Consider the following 26,762-nt stretch of genomic DNA (forward strand, 5'->3'; position numbering starts at 1 on the left):
ATTCATCCACCTTTCTTTGCACCTACTAGAAGCGACAGGATGAAGATGGTATGTGTTAGAGTGAGAAGCAGTGGGAATGAAATAAAGTTCCCTGTTTGAATTGTCCCAGGGCAAGGATCCATTTTAATACATTATTATTCATTCCCAAGACCAGATTGGGGAGAGATGAATGAACCGTCAACATCTGCTGTACTTATGATAAACCTGGAACCCAAGAAACTCCTGAAAGAGAACTCAACTTGTGGGTTCGTCTTTAAAATTAAACAGAATTCAATTCAATTCAATTCAGTTAAATTCACTTTTATTTGTCATATGTAAGATAACACAGGGTCAACGGTACAATGAAATGTGTTTGACAAGACAACGGGTCACCTCAGCAATAATATAACAAGGATAAATGAGATCAAAATGACATTGGTAAGGTAAAAAGACAATAATAAAATAATCAACATATATGATGTGAAATGTGTTTATGAGTTCAGAAACCTGATGGCCTGATGGTAAAAACCGTTCTTAAGTCTGGTGGTGCGTGCAGCCATGCCCGTGTATCGTCTGCCTGACGTTAACAAGGAGAACAGTCTGTGTGCTGGGTTGAGGTTGAGAAGAGGTTGAGATACAGTTGAAGTGACTGCATGAAGGAGATATAATTGAACGAGCTGAATTTTAGAGCTACTTTGATAATTCCTGTAGAGAATGGCACGGTGGCTCAGCTGGCAGTGCTGCTGCCTCACAGCGCCAGAGACCCGGGTTCGATCCTGATCTCGGCTGCTATCTGTGTGGAGTTTGCACATTCTCCCTATGAACACGTGGGTTTCCTCACAGGTCCCAAAGATGGGTTTGTAGGTTAATTGGCCGACAGTAGGTAAAATCACCACTAGTGTGTAGGAGGTGGGAGAGAATGTGGGATAACATAGAACTTCTTCTTTCATGCCCATCTTCCATGTTTCAAATGTTGACATCGCTGTCATCGTCTGTCTTGAAAAGGACGCAGGCTTCTGGCAACAATTAGTGGGAGCCATCACTGGTTGCAATAGATGATGGTGGTAGCAGAATTAGCTCGGGATACTTCCAGTTTCCAGCCCCACGACGTGGATGCTTCTGTTATGGGGCCAACATAGGACTGGTGTGAATGGGTGATTGGTGATCAGCATGGACTCAGTCGGCTGAAGGGCCCATTTCCATGCTGTTTAAAAAAAAAGGCAGATGGCATTATTAGGACCCATGGGCCTTATACGTTAACAATTAACAGAAAGAAAATGATAGACATATATCTCCCACTACTGTTAACTCATTGCTCAAGCGAAATGAATGATGGTCTTCACAACCTTGACATGTCACATGTTTACGGGTAGGTCCAGTTGGGAAAAAGGCTCAAGGAAGTTTATTGGTGAGGCCATTTTCCAAGCAAAGTGCACCACTCCATTACTAGAAAGAGCCAATTCAGTAGATATAGAGTCAGGTTCCATGTAAATACCTATTACACAAATTCTATCTCCCCACGCTCAGTCTGTAACCTGCTATAACAAGATTTTCTTTTAAAATAGCCTTCTAATACATCTTAAATGCTGCGACAGTACCTGGCTCCATCATGCCTCAGGCAGTATCATCAAATACTTACACCACACCTGGTGGCGCATTCACGTCCACGTTGGTCTTGCGCACAGCCTGTCACCGCTGGCGATCGCCAGCAGCCTCACGAGAAGGTCCAGCTACAGGAGCTCAATAACAACTCCAAGGTCAGACGCACTATTTGGCCTTATTTGCACACGGGTTATGATTGGTGAGAATGTCGGTAAAATGGACTTCTGGAATAAACGTGACACAAAGTGTCTGGCTCAGCTAAGTGTCGTTTGTTCTTGGCTTACTGTCGTGGGATTCAGTAGATCCTACACTCTCATTGTCTTATTTTGTTCCTACCATCATGAAGAAGGTTCCCGGGCTTGAAAATTGTGACTACCAGGTTCAAGAATAGTTTCTTTCCAGCAACCATCATGCTCTTGAACACATCAAAACTAACCTCAGCAACTACGAACTTCGATGGACTGGGACCATGATTGCACTATCAACATTGGTGAGTTTTTTGCACCTGTAATATAATTATTAATTAATTGAATTTTATTTGTTTGTTTTATTGATCTGTGTGCATTGTGTTTACAGGCCTGTTAAGTTATTGCAATAATTTTATTGTATTGTTGGTACATGTGACAATTAAACCTGCTTGACATTGATATATCTCCGTTTGATTAGCCTCTCAAAGTGCTGCACCTCACATTTTTAATTTCCCATTGCTCTGTGCTTCTTACCAACATGTTCAAATGTATTTTTTAGCTGAATCCTACCATCCGCATCAAAAAACACCATTCATCTTTGTGTCATCTGTGAAGTTATTAATCATACATTCTGATCCAAATGGCTTCTTCTTCTTCTTGGGTGTGGAGGGCACACCCTAAAGTTGTAGGACAACTTGTTCTATTTGATCTTATTTGATTGTGCACGCCAGGTTGATTGCATTCGTCGAAACAGGGCGGACCACGTGAAGGTTGCAATCTCCCACCCCATCCAAATGGCATATGGATATAACAAATGGCAAAGGCCCCCATACTAGTCTATGATACACTATTAGTCAAGACACTTCCAATACCAAAAACAACCTTCAACATGACCCTCTGTCTCCTTTAATAAAGCCAATTTTGGATTCACTTTGCCAAATAGTTCTGATCCCACTGGCCCACATCAAACTAAATGATCTTCATCGGTTTTAGTTTTGTTGAGTTCAGAGATACAGCGCAGAAACAGGCCCTTTGGCCCACCGAGTCCGTGCCAACCATCGATCCCCGCACACTAACACTATCCAACACACACTAGGGACAATTTATAATTTGTAACAAGCCAATTAGCCGACAAACCTGTACGTTTTTGGAGTGTGGGAGGAAACCAGAGATCCCGGAGAAAACACAGGCAGGCCACCAGGATGACGTACAAACTCCGTATTATGACAAAAACACTATTTTAAAGAAATTAACACTTTGATTTTAAAAGTGCCGAGAATTTCATTCTACTTGACCTTTAGAACAAAAACTGTTAACTACAAAGTGTTTGCACTGTCTTTCCCAAGTATAAATCTGCTAACATTCCTTAAATGAAATATTCATCTTGGTGTGGAAGTAGAAAGATATTTGGCCTGTGGCCATTTGGCACCATTCCACACTCTGCTCCTAGTTATGTATTGCAAATGGTGAGGAAAATGGTAAGTGAGTACTTAAGAGACTTATTGTGGTGATTAGTTTTAATACCATTTATAACTTGATGAGACATGTGCACTTAAATGCTAAAAGCTGGCCTACCAGACGAGGATGTTCACAGCAGTGCTTTGCAACGGCACCATGGAATTCTGCTGGAAACAATTATTTCAGAATTAAATGTTTGTCCTTTTTGATCCTTAAATAGCATTTATTAAAGAGAAGAAGACTGACATTCAAAGAACTGCAAAAGGAAATGTATTTTATGATAGCTGGACAACAGCGCATTGGAGGTTTAGAGAAATACCGTGGAATCATAATCTACTGCCTTGATGGGAAGTTCATCAGAAGTTTAACTTCCTCCATGCTGCCAGAGAGGATGTATATACTCTTCCATGTGGAAGAAGCACTAGTGCATAAGCAAAGGACTCTAAAAACTGATCTGATACAAAACATTATCAGAAATTGCTGGAAATATTCGCCAGGTCAGTAAGAACGTGCAGAGAAAGGAAGATACAATGTTTCTCAAAGGATCACCATCCTAGTTGCTCTTCAGTCTGAAGAAGGGTCCAGACCTGAAACATCATCTATCCAAGGTACACGAAAATGCTGGAGAAACTCAGCGGGTGCAGCAGCATCTATGGAGCGAAGGAAATAGGCAACGTTTCGGACCCGAAACGTTGCCTATTTCCTTCGCTCCATCGATGCTGCTGCACCCGCTGAGTTTCTCCAGCATTTTTGTGTACCTTCGGATTTTCCAGCATCTGCAGTTCCTTCTTAAACATCATCTATCCATCTGCCTCCACCTGCTATCTGACCTATTCAATTCCTCCAGCAATTTTTACCTAAGATTCGAGCATCTGCAGCCTCTTGTGTTTCAGTTACATTTGCTCATGAAGGGATAACAATGGCAGTGTTCTTGGACTAAGATGAAATATTTCCAAAATAGACTTGACACATTTCAAGACAGTGAAAGATTCCTCAACGTGTGTAAAGGAAGAGTGTAGCATTTTGGCGAGGTGTTTGGAAAGATATGACACGCCCAGGAATTTGAAGCTTTTGACTCTCTCCACCACCGTTCCATCAATGACAGATTTTCGGATTCTCATCTTTCCTTTACCAAAGCCACAATCAGTTCCTTGGTCTAACCTGATGTCTGGGTCGAATCCGGGCTGCAAGGAAGCAACTCGATCGCTGCGCCACTGTGCCACTTAACTATCTTCCTGCTTCTCCCAGCATATCCCAATGACTCCACCACACCATCATCACCTTACTCCATCATTAAACATTCATGGCCTTAAGAACTTTCCCTCCTTTGCAATGGGTCATGCTTCATCATTAGTCCTCCAGCAATAATTTCCCGCTGCCCATCACTGCAGGATTCGTGTCTGACTGGGAGTCCAGCTGTCGTGGGAAACCAGGAGAGGAAAAATTACAGATTAGAAACAGTTTAAAATTTGCTGAACATTCTGGAAACGTATTCCTTCGGGTTTCCTGTCCATAATTGCTCACCCTGCACCAATTATGCTATTGGGATCATATCAGGGTCCCATAATCTCAGAACAACCCAATCTCCCATAGTCTTCTGATGGGAGATAGTTGTGAGAACCTTTTGCTCGATTATAATTCAGCAAAGATTCTGGGAGAAACATTGCACAATATTCTCATTATTACTCTTCACTATTCACAGTTCCACTCGTTGCTTTACCCCCATTCAATGAGCTAGACATTCCTGTGGAATTTAGAGATACAGCATGGAAACAGGCCCTTAGGTCCACTGACTCTGTGCTGACCAGCGATCACCCCGTACACGTACATTTTCCTACACATTAGAGACATTTTACAACTTCCAGAAGTCATTTAACGTATAAACCTGAATGTGTTTGAAGTTTTGTAGGAAACCGGAACACCCGGAGAAAATCCACACGGTCGCAGGGAGAACGTACAAACTCCGTACAGACAGCACCCATAGTCAGGATTGAACCCGGGTCTCTGGCGTTGTAAGGCAGCACCTCCACCGCTGTACCACTGTGCCAGCAACTGCTGACAATTATGAAGACAAATATTAAAATGCTTTTTTTTATTGCCATCATGACAAGGTTTAGATCACTAAATATAACTTGGCCATGGAAAGCCAGGAGCTTTTCATCAGCTGTATATATTTTTTTATGTGAAAACAGCTAAAATAGCGGAAAAAGATTGAGAAATTTTAAAATCTAAAGTTAAAGCCTGCTAAGTCTATTTAAAACAAAATCTCTATAAACTGCCTATCACTGAAAATGAATAACATTGTACACTCTTACAAAGCAGTCTGTGGTTTTGCATGTCTGATTTTTTAACTTAGTTTTTGTCTTAATTCAATGCTAATTGATAGTCTGACAGTAATGTAAATTAAGTCATTTTTGCATTTTGAAATAGCAATTATGTTTTTATATGTTCCTCATGGTTATTTTCCTAGGAAATAATGGTCAATCAGATGCTTAATTTCTAAACAAGTACTCTGAGACACAGATGGCTGTTTTGTACAATCCGGGCATATAATTAGCTGTATATGAAGTTAGATTTCTTTTTGTCCACATAACAAAACTAACTAAACTTCAATGTCATAGTAAAGACTTTTAGAATATTTTGGAGACCTAATTAAAGACCAAGTAAATTAGAGCCTTCCTTTTATTGAAATATCAACATAAACATCTTGAGCTTAGAAAATCATTTTTCATCAGACTTACAACCAATATATATCCTTTTAAGTTGTGCCAAAGTGATCTGGTGGCTTCCTGTTGGTTTGGGCTTCATTTTGTGGGTACCACAAACTTAGAATCACAGTCTTTTGTGTCTATCTTTCATTCATTCTCTCGTTCATGCCAAACCAAGATGCCCATCTAAGTCAATCTCATTTGCCCACATTTTCCCATAGCCTTCTAAAAAATTCCTATTCATGTATATATCCAAATGAGTTTAAAATGTTATTGTACCTGACTCAATCACCTGGCAGTTCATTCCATGTATGTGCCACCTTCTGTGTAAAGAAGTTGCCTCTCGGGTCATCTTTAAAAACTTTCCCCTCTCAACTGAAACCTACAATCTCTGGTTTTTGATTTCCCTTCCCTGAGAAAAAGACTGTGTGCATTCACTTTATCTATGCTCTCATGCTTTTATACACCTGTGTAAGGTTAACTGTCTACCAGGTTCCAAGAAGTAGTCCCTGCCTGCCTAACTAACCTCTCCATAAAACTCAAAGACCAGGCAATGATTTCAGAAATAATCTTTGCACTCTTTTGAGTTAATTTACATCTTTTCTATGGATGGGTAACCACAACTGCACACAATACTCCCATGTGGCCTCACTAACATCTTGTACAACTACAACATACCATCCCGACTCCTATAGCTAATGTGTGCAAAATAAACTGCTGGAGGAACTTTGTAGGTCAGGCAGCATCTGTGGAGGGGATTGGCAGATAACACTTTGGGTCAGGACCTGAAGAGGGATCTCAACCTGAAGCAATGTATGTCCATTTCCCTCCACAGAAGCTGCCTGGCCATAGAGTTCCTCCACCAATTTGAACGTTATTAGTGATTTACAAGGATGTTGCCAGAACTAGAGGGTCTGAGCTATAGGGAGAGGTTGAGTAGGCTGGGACTCTACTTCCTGGAGCGCAGGAGAATGAGGGGTGATCTTATAGAGATGTATAAAATCATGAGAGGAATAGATCGGGTAGATGCACAGAGTCTCTTGCCCAGACTAGGTGAATCAAGGACCAGAGGACATAGGTTTAAGGTGAAGGGGAAAAGATTTAATAGGAATCTGAGGGGTATCTTTTTCACTCAAAAGGGTGGTGGGTGTATGGAACAAGCTGCCAGAAGAGGTAGTTGAGGCTGGGACTATCCCAACGTTTGAGAAACAGTTGGACAGGTACATGGACAGGACAGGTTTGGAGAGATATGGATCAAACACAGGCAGATGGGACTAGTGCATCTGGGACATTTTGGCTGGTGTCGGCATGTTGGGCCCACACTGTATCACTCTATGACTCTGTGATTCCAGCATCTGCACTCTTATGTCTTCTATAATCAATCCACTGGCTGACGAAGGACCACGTGCCAATTCCTTTATTTAGCAGCTTGTCAACCTGTGATGCCACTTACATTAACTTTATAATAAGGTGTAATAGCCGATTTAACACATTCAATGTCAGAATAATTAACCTTATTGATGGGAACTATTTTATAAAAGTGTTCACTTAATTAATCTCAGTATAGTACTTGGTATGTTCTAAGGACCAAATTTTAGCAGAAGCAATGGAGAAAAATGTGCCTTTTTCTCAAGAAGCTAGAATGCAAAAAACTGCAGAATTTCCGAAACTGAGATCTTGTTTTAAAAGAACAATATTCCATGTAAACTTTGAATACATTTTATGTTAAAATCTTGGAGATTCCTACCTAATAGTATTATGGAGCACATTATTCTGATGGTGATTGAAAGTCTTACTTTCACCTTCTTAATGGCTTACATTCACCTTCTTAATGATAGCTAGCGATAAAGAATGAATGCCACCTTTGTCATTCAAAGATAGCAATGGTTTAAAATGTTCAGTAATTATGGAGCGCAATTTCTCCCTGGATTTTGCTTGGAGTTGAATTCCTGGCATCTCAGAATATTTAAGTGATGTTTTGGGTCGAGACCCGAAACGTCATCTACTCCTTTTCTCCAAAGATGCTGTCTGACCCGTTAAGTTGATCCAACTTTTTGTGTCCATCTTCGGTGTAAATCGGCATTTGCAGTTCCTTCCTACACATCTAAGAATGTTTGCTTGAATTGAATGCAATATTTGTTCAGCATTGATGTAGTTTAAAATTGAACAGACATCTATTGTTATTAAGTTAATAAATTAATAATGGCTACTTGGGCAAGATAGATCGCGAGCAATACCCTTAATGTCACTACTGCTTAAGAGGGGGAAAATGGAATCGTGATTGGATTTTCCTTTTACTAAGTATCGCACATGTTTAATTCATTGAAGAGAAAATGTGCAAATTCGGGTACTTTAGTGTAAATAAAATGTCTCTTCAACATCCAGCACTGCTCTCATGCTCTTTCTGAACAAATTTAACATAAACACGTGTCTTCTTCATTGAACTAAATCCTCAAATAGTTCCAAAGGAAAAAAATGAACCCAGTCAGGAATTCCTCAAAAATGCAAACACTTGATTGATGATAGCATTAAAAAAAAATCACATGCTTCATTTGAAAAACAGACACTTGTAAAAGAGGAACAGCGAGGGAGATGGTTAGCAGATCACACTATAATGCAAACATTTGAATATTGAGCAACAGATGTTAAGCATGAGAAAGAAAAGGAGCTTTGCTTTTCACTGTTGGCTGTTTTCTCCCAAGGAGCCAATTGTTTGGTTGCCATGACAAAGCTAATAAGAGTTTACAATTTTCCCATGCACAATCCATGCAAATGTGGGAACGTGAATTTTACCTGTGAAGATGAATAGATTGAACAATAGCTGGCTCAGTGCTCAGTAAGCAGAACTGCTAACATGGTACACAAATATTCTCCCTGCAGTTATATTAACAAAATGTTGCTAAATTCAATTGAGCAAATAAGGATTAATTATCTGGCTGCTTGATTTCACATCAACAGGCACATGGGAATGCCTGAGCCTAACACCATGGTAAACAACGATGATTTGTGCTCACCTAATAATTTTAAATATGATTCCCTGATGCAACACAAAAAGACCAGTGCTTTTGTTTGAAGCTGAAAGCTGTGCAAATTGTTCCCCTCAATATGCAAAGCTCCATTTACATGACCAGATGGGAGTCAATTCAGTCCACAACAAAGCAGATTTGGTTGAAGAGATTTTGCAGTTTGTTGTGCTTCGCTACTTATGACAGGGCGTTTGACCACACTCTTCTCCACTGATTCTCGTCCATTGGCCAGTTGAGAGGAACTGGATTGCGTTGAGTTGAATTTATTAGTTGAGACGAGATGAGACGAGATACTTTTATTGTCACAAGTGACAAGTCACAGTGAGGTAGTTTGTTTTGCAAAACTTGGCTTTTTAACAATAAGCAGTAGGCAATTTAGGACTGAGATGAGGAAAAACGTTTTCACCCAGAGAGTTGTGAATCTGTGGAATCTGTGGAACACAGAAGGCAGTGGAGGCCAATTCACTGGCTGTTTTCAAGAGAGAGTTAGATTTAGCTCTTAGGGATAACCAAATCAAGGGATATGGGGAAAAAACAGGAACGGGGTACTGGTTTTGAATGAGCAGCCATGATCATATTGAATGGCAGTGCTGGCTCGCAGGGCCGAATGGTCTACTCCAGCACCTACTTTCTATGTTTCTATGTTATCAAGAGTCACCACATAAAGGGTGTCAACAAAGTTACAAAGTACCCCTTATTTTTGCCCCAATGGTCTCCCCCCCCCCCCCCCCCCTTTAGTTCTTGTCGCCCCCCCCCACGCCCCGGTCCCCCTCAGTTCTCGGGGCTCCCCCACGCCAGGTCCCCCTCTTTTGTTCTCGACTGCCCTCCGCTCCACAATAATTTAGTTTATCGTCACGTGTACCGAGGTACAGTGAAAAGCTTTTGTTGCCCGCTATCCAGACAGGGGAAAGACAATACATGATCACAAACGAGCCATTCACAGTGTACAGATACACGATAAGGGAATAACATGAATAAGGTTTTATGCAAGGTAAAGTCCGATCAACGATTGTCTGAGGGTCTCTAATGAGGTAGATGGTAGCAAGATGCTAAGCAACATGCTTTTGACTTGAGACTCCATTTTCAACTATGATAAATAGGAAAAGACTAAAGGGCCTGTCCTACAAGCATGCGACTGCATGCGGCATGCATTACCTAACGTGGTTGCTTGAGCCGTACGGCCTCGCGGGTCCGGTCCCACTTCGATCGCCGGAGCCGTATGGAGTTGTGCGGAGCTGGTCCCGACATCGCGCGGGGCTCCGAAAAACTGACCCTGTCCAAAAATTCCGCGCGGCAATGGCCTGCCGGCCCGCAGCCGCATTGAGGCCGTATGCACCGCCTCGACGGGCGTGCACAGTGTCTCTACGCCGTACGCAGCATCTTGACACCGTACGTCAGGCGCGAACTTCCCGCAGACTTCGCTCGAACTTCACGTCAACTCGTACGGGATCACTCGACCTCCGCGCGGCCCCCGCTTCCGGTTTGGTCGCACTTGCTGCATGCAGTCGCATGCTCTTGGGACAGGCCCTTAAGGGAATAGAGGTAACACATATAGGTTTACATTACAGCATGGCTAAGTCCTTGTGCGAAAGGAAATAATGAATAGTTTCCAATTTCTATACTAAACTATAACATGTGTATTCCTGTATGTATATTGTTTGTTGTTTCTAACCTTCAGATTGATTTCCCAATGTGAAAAAGACTGAACAGATAAGTAAGTGAATAATACGAAGCAATTTTAAAATCCATTCATTCGTGGCTCACTGATGTAACTGGAAGATCCACATATCCTTTCTGATTTTGTTTTCTTTTCGTAAATATCAAAAATGAACTTTATTCACAATAAAAAATATATGCAAAACAAAAATTGTTGAAAATTCTCAATACTTTCTGAGTGTCTATACATTCAATATTGCTATTGTTAAACCTACTAGTTAGCACCTTCTTCTTCCCTTATACATCGCACCCCTCCCACCAATTTGCCTCTGATCTGAGAGCTTTTGCAGACTAGGTTTTTACACCAAGGTGTTCGTTACCAATCTAGAACCAGGTTTGAGATTAAACCAACGTGAATGACAGATTTTGTTCCCTATACGACATTAGTGAACCAGAAGATATATTTTAATGATAATTAAAATGATTTCATGGCTCCCAGATTACTGCCCCTGGCTTTTTATTCCAGATGTATTTAATTACTTAAATTTAAATTCACCAGCTGCCTGAGCAGGATTTGACCTCTTATCTCTTGATCAATACTACAGCCCTCTGGAATTTAGCCCTTAACTTAACCACTAGGCTCCCATATCCTTAACATACTGTGAACTTTAAAAAGTGTCAATCAAACACATCCAATAACGTTTTAAAATATTTCTATCTGTAGGCACTTCCTGACAACCTGTTCCCAACAGTGTAAGTTCTATATCTATATTGATCATAAAAATGGCCTTTGTAAAACAGGCAAATATTCAAAATTGTAAACTCTTGCTGTTACAAACTGATGCAGCTCCAAAGAACGAAGTTTACCCTTGCAGTTCCCATCATAACTTTTGGCAGAATAACTCAATGGAACAAGATGACATGGTCCGGGTAACAGTTTAATGTGTTAATATTAAAAAATTATGCCAATCAATAAAGTGATTAATTATAACTATTCGCAGATATCTTATATCGGCACATTTTTATCGTTTAGTTTTAGTTTAGAGATACAGCATGGAAACAGGCCCTTCGGCCCACCAAGTCCATGCTGACCAGCACACTAACCATTTTACACACACTGGGGACAATTTACAATTTTAACAAGCCAATTAACCTGTAAACCTGTATGTCTTTGGAGTATGGGTGGAAACCTGAGCACCCAGAGAATACCCAAGCAGGTCACGGGGAGAATGTAAAACTCCAGAGAGACAGCACCTGTAGTCAGGATCGAACCCGGGTGTCTGGCGATGTAAGGCAGCAACTCTACCACTGCGCCACCGTGACGCCCAATTTCTGCCACCGTAAAGCCTGAGGACTGAGCCGGTGTCTAAATTATGATGAGAACCTCCATGTAAACTTGCATTGGCTAAATTGTTCTCTCACTCGGGGGAGAGGCTGCAACATAACCAAGCAAGGAGTGAATTACAGCTGCAGATCATTATCCAATTATGCACTGCCCTCTAACCTTGCTTCACTTCAGCACATGTCCGAATGACTATTACACATGCCTGCTAATTGTCAGTATTTTAAGTATGCATTATTTATTGCAATCAGTCCGATTTGCTTCATTTGCAGAATTAGTTTTGTAAGTTTGGTTGATATGTAGTTACCATTGGGAAGAGGGAGGGAAGGATTTAAGGAAGATCGATAGATAGATAGATAGATAGATAGATAGATAGATAGATAGATAGATAGATAGATAGATAGATAGATAGATAGATAGATAGATAGATAGATAGATAGATAGATAGATAGATCTATTGTATTGTATGTTTTGTTATTTATTATTATATGTATGACTGCAGGCAACGAAATTTTGTTCAGACCGAAAGGTCTGAATGACATTAAAGGAATCGAAAGATAGATAGATAGATAGATAGATAGATAGATAGATAGATAGATAGATAGATAGATAGATAGATAGATAGATAGATAGATAGATAGATAGATAGATAGATAGATAGATAGATAGATACGCCAATGGAAAGACAGATCAATAAAGATGTATGTTTTTATGACTGTGACTTTGCCTTCCAATTAATGCCTTTCCTTGCCAGGCAGAATTCTGGCTGCAAAACTTGATATCTTTGAACAAATACTAATTGCATCTCCATTCTAAACAAGATTCAAGAGTTGCTGTGATCTGAGGTGAAACCTGAACTCCAGTTTCATCCAGCACTTCTCTCTTTCTTTTCTCTCTTGGGATCGAGGATGACTTACAATCCAATTCTCCAGATTCTGAGTTGGCTGATGAAGCGCATGTGTTGTTTGTGACGTGACTGCTGCATTCATCCAAGCAAAAGGAAAATATCCGATCGCACCCTTGATTTATGTGCTGCGGACAGTGAAAAGCTTTGGGGTCTCAGATGGTGCTTACTCTCTGCCTCAGATCATTTTTATATGTAACAGTGTGGTTGCTCGTTGATTTCTTTGGTTGAAAGTGACCCCCAGGAAGTTGATGGTTAGAAACTTTAATGGGTTGGTACTTTTAGATTCAATATAATGAAAACCAAAAACGGCAGATGCTGGAAATCTGAAATAAAACCAGAAAATGTGGTAAGCATTCAGCACGGCAGGCAGCATCTGGGGAATGAGGAAGAGTGACATTTCAGGTCTGGGCCTTTCCTCAAAATTGGCGAAGAGAGAAACAGAGGGATGGATATGATAATATTAGATCTCCTCTCCAATGCCAGGGCATTTGTGGGCTTATGTTATGGAGGCCATCCAGTTGATGAGTTAACGGGGCAGGTTAGATTGGGAGGAAATGAACAAAAGCTGTAAAATGAGGGTTATTGGAGGGAGTAAAAATGCCAAAATAAAGGAATGTGAAATTTCCAAAATGCCGAGTTTTAGGAGTTGCCCAGTATTTCAGGTTATATAGATGAAGAAACAATAACCGCCAATATCACAGACTTGCAGCAGATATGGACAGTTCTGATTGAGTTTTTTGAGGAGGTGACGAAAGTGATTGATGAGGTTAGGGCAGTGAATTTTATCTATGTGGATTTCAGTAAGGCAATTGATAATAAAGTAAGGTGATGTGTAGGAAAGAAATGCAGTAATGTGTAGGAAAGAAATGCAGATGCTGATTTACATCGAAGATAGACACAAAACGGGACTGGCAGCATCTCTGGAGAGAAGGAAATGGTGACATTTCGGGTCAAGACCCTTTTTCAGACTTCTTCAGTCACCGATTGTTTCTCTCCAGAGATGCTGCCTGTCTCGCTGAGTTACTGTACTCCAGCATTTTGTGTCAACAATTGATAAAGTTCCACTGATTGACATGATAGAAGTATGTAACATTATGAGAGGTATAGATAGGGTAGACAGTCAGACCCTTTTACCCAAGATGTATAAATCAAATACTAGAGGTCATAGCCTTAAGGTGAGAAGAGGAACGTTTAAAGGAGATGGGTGGTGCATAAGGTCATAAGGAATAGGAGTAGAATTAGGCCATTCGGCCCATCAAGTCTATTCCGCCTTTCAATCATGGCTGATCTGTCTCTCCCTCCTAACCTCATTCTCCTGCCTTCTTCCCATAACCTCGGATACCTGTGCTAATCAAGAATCTATCTATCTCTGCCTTAAAAATATCCACTAACTTGGCCTCCACAGCCTTCTGTGGCAAATAATTCCACAGATTCACCACCTTCTGACTAAAGAAATGTCTTCTTGTCTTCTCCCTAGGTGGTGAGTGCCTAGAATGCAGTGCCCTGGGAGGTAGTTGAGGTAGATACGATTGTGGCATTTAAGAGCCTTTTACGGATATGCAGGGAATGGAGTGCAATGCAGGGTGATAAGAGATGGTCTTGGCATCATGTTTGTCACAGACATTGTGGCTGAAGGACCTTTTCTTGCACTGTATTGTTCTATGTTCCTTGAAGTTAAATTTTCTATTTTTAAACGAAAGGAAAGTATTCGTCAGATTTAATAAAGCACGGTGAATGAATGCACAACTCGATTGAATGTAGGAATTGAATCCTGCATTCATTCACAGTACTTTCTTGAAACTGACTTGAATACTTTGCTTTAGTTTAGAAATAGAAAATTAACTTCAGACAACTTTGCTTCGAATTCGACAGGATTTTATTCTTTCCTCGCAAATCAATTTACGAAAGGCATAAACAAAGGAGCCACTGGCGATAAAAATTGAATTTTTGGGAGTGTTTGGTGCGGAGGAAATTGGAAACTCAACTGGTAGTAAACAGTAAAAATAATAACAGCATGCGATTTTTGGCATATCCATCGTGTGCCCTATGTAGCAGACACCTCTCCAGTCTGGGCTCAAAGCATTGGTGAAACCCCATTTGCTCGTTTACAATGTGATAATGAAAGCTTCTGCCTCACAAAAAACCTTTCACCAAATGGTATGCGAAGTTGCACAGTCCACAAATGAATGCCAGGCCTTTCAAGCTTACTTCACACAGCAAAAAAATGCTTTTGAAGTATTCAAATTTGTACACTTGTGATGAGGTTCTTGAATGTTATATCTTGACAACAAAATGGCACTGACATTTACTCTGTATCATTAGCTTCTCACTCTGCAATAACTCGCACTGGAGAGGTCAACACAGCTCAGGACTTTAATCACTCCAAACCTTGCTTATGAAAAAAGATAATCTCTGGGTGGATTGCACTTCAAATGCATAACCCACGGTGCAAGGGATGTTGGAGAGACATTTTGTCAGCATTAAATATACATCATGTTTCCACAAATAATGATGAAATTTGAACTCCCTCCAACCTTAGACTTTCAAAATTAATTCTAATGTAACTGCACTGTAGGGTCATCGACCTGACTGCAGGTTTCGAGCTTTGATCTGTGCTGTTTGTCTCTAGGCAACAGTGGACACCAAATTGAAAGTCCTGTGGCTGTAATGTTTGGCTCCATAGTATTCAAAGAGAGAAAAGTTGTGGATGCTGCAGTGTAGCGCAATGGTAAAGTTTTTGCCTTACAGCGCCAGTCGCTGGTTTGATCCTGATTAGGGGGCGCTGTCAATACGGAACTTGTACGTTCTCCGGGTGCTCAGGTTTCCTCCCACATTCCAAAGACGTACGTTTGTAGGCTAATTAGCTTGGCAAAATTGTAAATTGTCCCTAGTGTGTAGGATAGTGCTTGTGTGCGGGGACCGCTGGTCGGTGCGGACTCGGTGGGCTAAAGGGTCTGTTTCCGCGCTGTATTTCCAAACTAAACTAAAGGTTTTGGCCTGTCATCTGATGTCCAGACATTATTAGAGTGAGCTGCCGTGGACATTATGGGCTGGAGACATATCTCACATGTGAACAAGCACGGTGAATCATTTCAACATTGGAGATGGATTGGGAGTAGTGCCATAGAGTCATAGTCGTACAGCGTAGAAATAAGCCCATCGGTCCAATCGACCAACGTCCCATCTACACTAGACCCACCATTTGGCCCATACCCCTTTAAACCTGTCCTAACCATATACCTGTCTAAATGGTTCTTAAACGTTGCAATATTACTTGGTTCAGCTACCTCCTCCGGCAGCACATCCCATACACCCCAACACCCTCTGTGAAAATGTTACCCCTCAGGTTCCTATGACATATTTCCCCCCCAACCTTAAACCTACGTTACCTGATTCTTGATTCCCCTATTCTGGGTGTTTACCCAATTTATTCCTTTCATGGTTTTGTGCATCTCTATAAGATCATCCCTCAACCTCCTGCACTCCAAGGAATGGAGTCCTCGCCTGCTCAACCTCTCCCTATAGCTCACATCTGGCAACATCCTCATAAATCTTCTCTGCACCCTTTCTGGCTTGACAACATCTGACCTATAACATGGTGCCCAGAACGGAACACTATTCTCTAAGTGTGGCCTTGCCATCGTCTTATGTAACTGCAACATGACCCTCCCAACTTGTATACTGCCAGATAATAAATTATTTCTGTTGGCGGTAAAATTACAACATATTTATGGCTCAATTTACATACATGACAGAATATTCCTGTGATTCTTGTGCACATAAAGTATTTTCTCTGAGAGCTTCTTCCATCGCCGAGAGAGAGGAAGAAACTGGTGGGATCCAGCAGTGGGATGTCTCTGGTAGGTACATGAGAGGAATGGACAGAATGAAGAGGGACAAAGAGAAATAGAAAGGTGACAGGGATTGGAGAGAAGATGAAAGATGTATAGAGGAAATATGATCAGTTTTAGTTGAAGAAAGAATGGCAATGCGATGGGGCGGAAGAAATTTGGCGGTGTTTCCAGTTGAAGAGGCAATTTGAAATGGGGACAGCTGGAGAAGAGTTCAGAGATAGTGGGAACAAAAGCACTGAAACAGAGTGGGAGTTAGGGGTAGTTGGAGTGAACCTTAGAACTACCCAAAAGAGAACCTCCTTGAGAGGCAAAGCACACGTGGGCCCGTGGCATATCTCAATGATGTTTTTGTTTTTAGTTTGTGTTCCCCAGCTAATTCGGATTCGGGACCCAACCATTCAAAGGTGTGATTGTATACGTCATACATCCATGAATAATTTAAAGAATCCATTCCCCGAATGTACAAAAATGAGGTTGCCTCTCCAATACCAAAGTCTGAGGAAAGGTCTCGACACAAATCGTCACCCATTCCTTTTCTCCAGAGATGCTGCCTGTCCTGCTGAGTTACTCCAGTATTTTGTGTCTATCTTCCATGCATCATTTATCTTTTTTAATGTTTTTATTGGTTTTCGTGGGGGAGATATAGGATTATTGCACCTCATAAGATTCAACATCAGTGAAATAAATACTGCCATTGATGCTAACAGTTTCTCTTATGTGTCAATGTCCTGTTTGATTTTGGTGAACTATCATCTTCAGCACAAGCACAGTTCATCAAGTAAATATAATAATGTTTTTAGAAGAGTGGAGCGGTATCAAGATTATCTCCTAATGTCCAAATATACTCCTCATCTTTTTCAAAACTAATCATGTGGATGCAAATATATCATCCGAGTTATCCTAATACTATTCCACTCTTTTAAGAACATTATTATGTATACTTTAAGAACTGTGCTTGGCCTGAAGATGATGGTTCACAGCAAAAATAAAATGAAACAGGATATTGACACATAAGAGATAAAAAATAATAGTTGTTTTCATTGATGTGGAATCTTAGGATGTGTAATAATCCTGAGTTTGCCCCCAAGAATAACATAAAAACCTTTAAAATGTTAATATTGCAGATGCACCATGATTGAGAAGAATGAATAGTAATGATTATCAGCAATGTGAAATATAAAACCAACATACAGTATGTGGGCAGCACAATGGGGCCGTGGTAGAGCTGCTGCCTTACAGTGCCAGAAACCTGGGTTCTATCCTGACTACCAGTGCTGTTTGTGCAGAGTTTGCATGTTCTCCCTATGATTACGTGTGCGTTCCCCAGGTGCTCCAGTTTCTCCCACACACTCCAAAGATATACAGATTTACAGGTTAATTGGCTTTGGTAACATTGTAAATTGACCCTAGTTTGTAGGATAGTGCTAGTGTACGGGGATCGCTGGTTCTTGCGGATATGGTGTTTCCGTGCTGTATCTCTAAGCTCTAAACAAGGAGACAAACTTGATAATGTTCCGCTCTTCTAATAACATTATTGTGTTTACTTTACGAACTGTGTTTGTGCTGAAGATGATGGTTCAGTCACAGCAAAAGAAAATCAAACATGACATTGAGTCATAAGAGAAAAAAAATAGTAGCAGTATTAATTTCTTTGATGTGGAATCTTAGGATGTGTAATAATCCAGAGTTTGCCCCAAGAATACCATAAAAACCCTAAAAATGTAAATGTGGCATGGTATAGGAGATGTACTATTAAATACCAACAAATGTCAGCAGCATGGTGGCGCAGTGGTAGAGTTGCTCCCTTACAGCACCAGAGACCCAGGTTTGACCCTGACTACGGGTGCTGTCTGTACAGAGTTTGTACGTTCTCCCCGTGATCGCGTGGGTTTTCCCTGAGTTTTCCGATTTCCTCTCACACTCCAGAGAAGTACAGGTTTGTACGTTTAACTTGGCTTTGGTAACATTTGTAAATTGTCCCTAGTGTGTAGGATAGTGCTAGTGTATGGGGTGATCGCTGGTTGGCGTGGACGTGGTGGGCTGATATACCTGTTTCCACACTATATCTCTAATCTAAACTAAACTAAACAATTCAGGACATCTGGTAACAGAACAAAACCTGAAAGACACAAGGAACTGCAGATGCTGGAATCTTGAGCGAAATACAAAGTGCTAGAGTTACTCAGCAGGTGAGGCAGCATCTGTGGAGAAAATGAATGGCAAAGTTTCCGATCGGGACCTTTCTTCAGACTTGAAGTAAACCTGATGTGTTGCTTTCTAAACAGGTGGCTTAGTACCTTGTAACTGTCTCTACAAAAATAACTCATACAAATTTGTGAACCGATCATTACAATTAATATAGAGTTGGACAGGAGTTTATAACTTAAGTGCAACTAATATTCCCTCACATTCTGGAGAAAATAGATTGAATTTTCCACCTCAAAAAATCTGAAAGGAAAACGTTCTGAAACTCAGAATATATTTTTGAAGGTGGCGTCCGCCTAACCCCTTAAAAAAAAAATGGGTTGAACAGATGGGGTTTTAACTTGAGAACTAGTCTCCTCATTCTTGACCAAACCTCGTCATGGAATAATGGTGTGAGGTATACATTGTCTTTGCCTTATTGGAATTGCTGAGAACTTACTGATGTTCCGAATGAAATCAGCCTGTTGGATAAACACCAAAGAATTGAATTAGTAACTTACGCTGTCTGCAAGGCTGAGCTACTTGCATCAAAGTTCTCTTAAACTGTTCTAACTTCAGGTTTAAAGGCAAATTATTGGTTCCCATTGATTTAGTCCATTCTGATGCACTAACTGATTCACTCGTTTCGCAATTCTTCTGCATGAGAAAGTGCTTACTGGGTTAACACACATGTGCATTATGGGCCTATTCCTCCGCTACTGAGGATCTAAAGGATGAAATTAGATAGGAAATGGGTGTGCGGGGGAGAGGAATTGTAGTTGGGAGGGAAGTGGTTGCGATGGTGTACAGGAGGAGAACGAGGATAGGAGTTGAAGTCCAGGAAATTGGGTTTGCTGCCATGTTTCGATACCTATCAAGGAAGCATTTTTATGAAGGATGCTTTATGTACCGAATGGCTTTGCACAATGATTTACCAGTAAAATTCATTCTGGTTGTTCAGCTAAACCTTGAGCTAAACAATGCAGCTTCTGTACAGAAACAAGAAACTGCAGATGCCAGTGTACCAAAAAGGACACAAAGTGCGGGAGTAACTCAGCAGATCATGCAGCATCTCTGGAGAACACGGGTAGGTGATGTTTCGGATCAGAACCCTTCCTCATGATCAATGCCATTATTTCTTCTAACGTGCCCAACATCAAAAATAGTTTGAAAACATATTCTAGATGTTTATCTTCATAAACTTTTTGAGGATATGGTAGATTAAAACTCTCATCAATGTTGCGTGTTGTGTTGAATAGAATTCCCTTTGAGTTCCTGACCTTGATATGTTTTTCAATGTAAAATATGACTGCAACGATCTAGCTTTTCTTTGGTCTATGAGACATGTGTTTGAGGTTCCTCTTGGGTAAATCCAGCCAAGTTCTGATGTACATACAGTCGCTTTGATTTATCTGTATAGAAATTTCAAAGATGGCAAGCAAGCATCGGAGGGGTGATGAGGTGAATGCAACATTTTTGAATTTAGATTATAGACTTTGGAGATACAACGCGGAAACAGGCCCTTCAGCCCACCGGGTCTGCGCCGACTAGCGATCATCCTGTACGCTAATGCCCCTGTCCCACTTAGGAAACCTGAGTGGAAACCTCTGGATACTTTGCGGCCCACCCAAGGTTTCCGTGCGGTTCCCGGAGGTTTTTGCCAGTCTCCCTACCTGCTTCCACTACCTGCAACCTCCAGCAACCACCTGCAACCTCCGGGAACCGCACGGAAACCTTGGGTGGGGCGCAAAGTCTCCAGAGGTTTCCGTTCAGGTTTCCTAAGTGGGACAGGGGCATAACACTATCCTTCACTTTAGGGATAATTTTATTGAAGTCAATTAACCTACAAACCTGTACATCTTTGGAGTGTGGGAGGAAACCGGAGCACCCGGAACAAAACCCACGCAGTCACAGGGAGAACGTGCAAACTCCGTACAGACAAGCACCTGGAGTCAGGATCGAACCATGGTTTCTGGCACTGTAAAGCAGCAACTCTACCGTTGCGCCATTGAGCCGACCTCAAGGAGCAATACTTTAATTGGAGAAATTAAGGCCAATACTCTGCTATGACTCAAATACCCTGCATTGATACTCGGTAAATAAGTTATTTGTTTCTTTTTATTTATCTCTCAACAACAATTTATTATGATGTCTCATCTCTAAAGGGTGTAAACAAATCCATAGCAATTTTTCAAAGGTCGGCTGGGGAATGCCAGCCAAAGTTTTGAAAGCAAATTATCTTGTTCATTATCACATTGCTCTGTGGAGGCTTACTGTGTGAGATTGTCTGCTGTGGTTCCCTACCATGCTGACGACAATTCAAAAGTAAATCATTGACTGTAAATTTCCTTGGCACATTTTGAAAGAGTCATGAACGTGTCTACTATTGTTTAAGATACTTACCAAAAGGTGAAAGGCCTGGATAGAGTGGATGTGGAGAGGATGTTTCCACTAGTGGGGTAGTCTAGGTCCAGAGGTCGTAGGCTCAGAATTAAAGGACGCTCCTTAAAGGAGATGAGGAGGAATTTATTATGTCAGAGGATAGTGAACCTGTGGAATTCATTGCCACAGAAGGCTATGAAGGCCAAGTCAATGTATATTTTTATGGCAGAGATAGATAGATTCTTGATTACTATGGGGGGCTGGGGTTAATAGGGTGAATGCAGAAGAATGGGGTTAGGAGGGAGAGATAGATCAGCCATGATTGAATGGCGGAGTAGACTTGATGGGCCGAATGTTCTAATTCTGCTCCAATCACTTATGAGCACTTATGAACACTTACAGGGAGATGTCTTTAATTCAGGAATTTTCAGCAGTGTTTAAAAAATACCTCAAGAATCTTTCTTCCCAAGCTCCCGCCCTTTCTTTCCCATTTATTTCCCATTCATCATTTATTTTTGACAGGCTAATAGATTTAAAACTTCAAGTATATTGCATCAGTTGTTTTGTAGGACCTAACATAGATTGTTCAAAGATTGTTTTTTTCCCAATTGATAATCTAAGATGAAAGGCAAAAGTCCACAATCCAGGTCATCACCAGGCTAAAAAGAGTAAATTAAAATGCAAGATAAAGAAAGAATTTGCTGTTTGCGTCACTAATTCCTCTGAACATTCTGCAGTGCTCTGCAGCTAATGGGTAAAGGGTCGAATGGCCTACTCCTGCACTATATTCTATGTTTCTATGCAATGCATTATTCATTAAATTAGCCACTTGAATTGGCAACACATTTTGCACATGTTAAAGTCCCCTATGCATTAAGCGAAAGAAGGATAGTTAAGAATTTCCTTGATTATGCTTCTTAATGAAGGACTTTCAGCTAACCTACTTAGAAATTAGTAATATCTCTGAGTTCTTGTGATGTTGTTGCAAGTGCTTCGATATAACAACAAACCAGCTTTTATTAAAGGTAACCATTGTCAAACAAACTGATGACTGGTACGAAAAATGTACTGGCTTCATACCACATAATTCATTCAGTTCTTCCAAGTACACAAGCTCTCATATACATATCAAGAGCTTTGCAATTTTTCTGAAATGTCCCAATATTTTCTTTTACCACTACATGAATAAGCAGAGAAAGTTTTTTGTCTGTTCCGAAAAAACAGGAAGAACCAACCTAAGGTTGAATGTAAAGAGAAAATGCACAGTTAATGACAAGACCTATATTCTATCTTTTATGTTCTATCTTCTATGTCATCCAAATCTTCTGATGAAGGGTCTCTGACCTGAAACACTGATTTTGTTTCTCTTCCTACAGATGCCGCCTGACCTGCTGAGAATTTCCAGCATTTTCTGTTTTTGTTGCCGCTGCCAGATTTATCTGCATTTTTCCCATAAGTACTTGGGTTGGTATGAAGTAATTATACGAGGGCCAATATAATAGACTTCAGAGCCTCCAGCAAATAGTCAACACTATTTGTGTAGATTTATTTTCTGTTAGTGTTAACATTGCTCCAAACCACCCAAAACATTTTTGCAATTCTTTGATAGTCATCAGGAATATTATCAACAGCTTTATCTTTCATCAGCAATGATGAAATCCCACTAAACCTCCAGAAGCATATATTTTTTAATTAAGGAAGTGCAAGGGGTGACGGCACTTTCAGAAGATGAGGAATTATGTTTTTAAGGTGTATAAAATCATGAGGTGCATAAACTTGTTAATTCCCACCCAAACCACCCCCTCCCCAGGTACTTTCCCCTGCAACCGCAGAAGATGCAACACCTGCCCCTAAACCTCCCCCCTTGACTCTATCCAAGGACCCCAACAGTCTTTTCAGGCGAGGCAGGGGTTCATTGCACCTCTTCCAACCTCATCTACTGTTCCAGGTGTGGACTCCTATACATCGGCAATACCAAGCACACGCTCCGCTCAGTCCACCTAAACCTACCTGATCTCCCGGTTGTTAAAAACTTGAACTCCCCCTCCCATTCCTATGATCTTTCTGTCCTGGGCCCAGTGCAAATTGGAGGAACAGCATCTCATATCTTGCTTGGGCATCTTACATACCAGCAGTATGAATATTGACTTCTCTAGCTTCAAGTAATCTTTGCCTTCCCTCTCTCTCCATCCCTCCCCCTTCCTAGTTCTCTGACCAGTCTGACTGTCCCCCTTCTATCCCTGTATGCTTCGTTATCACCTTCTCCTAGCTAACAATGATCTATTCTACATTTTCCATAACATCTCCTTTGACGTCTCATTTTCACACCTTACCCATCCTTATCTCTGCGTCTCCCTCTCCCCTGACTCTCAGTCTGAAAAAAGGTGTTGACCTGAAACGCCACCCATTCCTTCTGTCCAGAGATGCCGTCTGTCCCGCTGAGTTACTTCAGCATTTTATGTCTATCTTTACTTTTTAAGGAGTGTTGTATAATTGCCTGTCTCCACATCCATCTTATAGAGGCCCCCGAATCACAGAGAGAGTGTCGGAAGCAGATCAGAAGCAACTTTAAAAAAAAGCAAATAGGTAAGTACTGGAAAAGGATAAGTATTTCTTGGTCAAGAGACAGCTCTGGCATAGACGACAAATAATCCCTTTCTGTGTTCAAAATTCTACTTGTGCAAACATGGTGTAAAGATATATTTTGCGATGATTTCTATTAAAGAAGAGCTGGTTGCCTGTTCATGTTGATAAAGTGATAGGAGCAGAATTAGGCCATTCGCCCCATCAAGTCTTATCCACCCTCTTACTCCAATTCTCCTGCTTTCTCCCCATAATCACCAACACCCTTACTGATCAATAATCCGTCAATCTCCACCTTAAAAGTATCCATTGACGGCCTCGACAGCCATCTGTAACAATGAATTCCACAGATTAAAGGAATTCTTCCTCATCTATTTTGTAAAGGTACCTTATTCTGGTATCTTATTCCGAGGCTATGGCCTCTGGTCCTAGACCTACTAGTGGAAACATCCACTTACACTCTATCCAGATATTTCACCATTCGAGTTTAATTTAATTTAGAGATACAGCATGGAAACAGGCCCTTCGGTCCACCTAATCCCCGCATACTAACGCTGTCCTACACACACCGGGGGACAATTTACAATGATTCCAAAACAATTAACCTGCACAGCTGTAAGTCTTTGAAGTGTGGGAGGAAATCGGAGATCGCTAAGAAATCCCTCGCAGGTTATGGGGAGAAAGTACAAACGCCGTACAGACAGCACCTGCAGTCAGGATCGAACTCGAGTCTGTGGCGCTGTAAGGCAGCAACTCTACCGCTGCGACACCGTGCCGAGAGAGATGAGGAGCCTGATTTTCGGAAACCTGGGTGGGCTGTGGGGCAGCTTCCAGCACCAGCAGCATTCAGCCGGATGAAAACAAACACTAAACAAGCTGGCAAGTGACCTTTCAGCCCACACACAGTCATAATTTAGATTTAGTTACCCTTTTAACATCGTTATTCAGGCAGGACTGTTTACAATCTGTATTCACAAGTTATGCCGGAAAGTTTTATCAGTGCAGCGGTCACCAAACTTTAAAAAAAGTGTACTTTATTCCTTGTGTCTCGTCTCCCGAAGGCATTGGCCTGCAAACTCAACTGTTCTGTGCCCAGCTGGGACTGCCAGGCAATGTGGGTGGTGGAGGTTTCAATCCAGCAGCAGCTACAAGGCTCCACATCAAATCCAATCACTCCTAAACCATGGAAGATTGGCTGCCTTGTGGGCTCAGGACGTGACTGGTGTGCGGGGGGACGCTGGTCACAAAGACGATTTCGGTTTGTCAGCAAGGAAGGAGGCTGGCACTTTGTATCTGTGACTGTGAGCAGGGAGGAGCTGGTGGGGGGCAGTAGCCAGCAGCGGTCTGCACTCTTCATGTGAAGCCAGGAGGAGTCTCACTGCTTTCCCGTCTCCGCTCTGTTGCTTCGTGTTTGTATTTGGGCGGCACACAGGGTGGTGTGGTGTGGCTGGGCGCAGCGGTAGAGCTGCTGCCTTTCAGCGCCGTAGACCCGGGTTCGATCCTGACCACGGGTGCCTGTCTGTATGGAGTTTGCACGTTCCTCCCTGTGATTCCCTGCGGGGGGGTTTCTCCGGGTGCTCTAGTTTACCCTCTCATTCCAAAAACATTCAGGTTTGTAGGTAAATTGTAAATTGTCGCTAGTGTAGTGTTAGTGATCATTGGTCAGTGTGTTGAAGGGTCTATTTCTGCGCTGCACCTCTAAAGTTAAAGTAAAGTCTAAAGTGACTTATTTCTATATTATATACTTATTCTTCTGGCATAGATAACATTTCTCCATGGTAACGAAGGGCCTTAACCCAACACATCACCTATCCAGGTTCTCCAGAGACCCTGCCCTGCCCTGACCTGCTGAGATACTCCTGCACTTTGTACTTTTGCAATGTCTCTAGGTTAGTTTTGTTTAGTGATACAGGGTGGAAACGGGCTTTCTGAGTCCAAGCCAACGACTGATCGCCTCTTCTTACTAGTTCTGTGATCCCGCTTTCTCATCCACTCCCTACAAGCTAAGGGCAATGTACAGTGGCAAATTAACCTATAAACCCACATCGATGCATCAATATAATCATGTATTGTTTCTCTCATGTTCTGTCTGCTAGATTTATAGCCCTCTGCTATGAATTAAAATTGAATAATTTATTGTCACATGTGACAAGTCACAGTGAAATTCTTTGTTTGCACACCCATGGTATGCAAATAGTCACCACATCAATGGCATATCTCAAATGGCATATGGTTAAAGTACCCTTCCAACTACTGTATCTCGTGCATGAAAGGAACATCTTTGCTTCTTAGTGGAACTTCCAGGATCATAAGCATTTGATACGTTTCAAAACCAATCTCGTTCAGTTGTCTGAAGAAGGGTCTCGACCCAAACTGTCACCTATTCATATTCTCCAGAGGTGCTGCCCAACCTGCTGAGCTACCCCAGCACTTGCGGCCTCTCTCAGTTAAATAATTTCTCTTCTTACGCCAGCATTCAGTGTCTTGATGTACTCAGCATGACCTTGTACCTTAACAACATCATTAACCATGAAATATACTTACATCATTTCTTTGCGGGCTATCATTAACTCGCATCTCAATTATTTATGTCAAGGCTGATTATGTAGCGTGTCTATGCTTGAAATGCCATTTTGCCTTGCGATAAAGCTGCTCTTAAGTTTAATTTGCTTACAATGAACATTTCCCTCTGTTCTGCAGGCTAATGCTGTTAGCTTGTTCTATTTGGCACTGCCTGCACCTTTTCACTCTTTTGTCTAACATGCGAGTGACCATGTAAATGCATCGATTCACCGTGCATCTGGGAAATTTGCCAGCTCAGTCTTTCCGTCACCATCCTGGAGTTTTACAGGCTCTCCACTGTTTTTTACTCGGAGATACAGCATGGAGACAG

The 26,762-nt window shown here is 41.5% G+C and overlaps 1 long non-coding RNA gene across 1 annotated transcript; it reads right to left on the reverse strand.

The window, feature by feature from the left end:
- Nucleotides 1-280: 280 nt before the first annotated feature.
- On the reverse strand, nucleotides 281-25,733 carry LOC129707430 (uncharacterized). The gene is made up of 2 exons (XR_008725179.1): nucleotides 24,903-25,733; nucleotides 281-1,183 (listed from the first exon to the last, which is right to left on the reverse strand). It is a non-coding gene; the product is annotated as an uncharacterized LOC129707430 (long non-coding RNA).
- Nucleotides 25,734-26,762: the final 1,029 nt, after the last annotated feature.

The sequence above is a fragment of the Leucoraja erinacea genome, chromosome 21 (genome assembly GCF_028641065.1).
Source record: "Leucoraja erinacea ecotype New England chromosome 21, Leri_hhj_1, whole genome shotgun sequence".
NCBI classification, from domain to species: Eukaryota; Metazoa; Chordata; class Chondrichthyes; order Rajiformes; family Rajidae; genus Leucoraja; species Leucoraja erinaceus.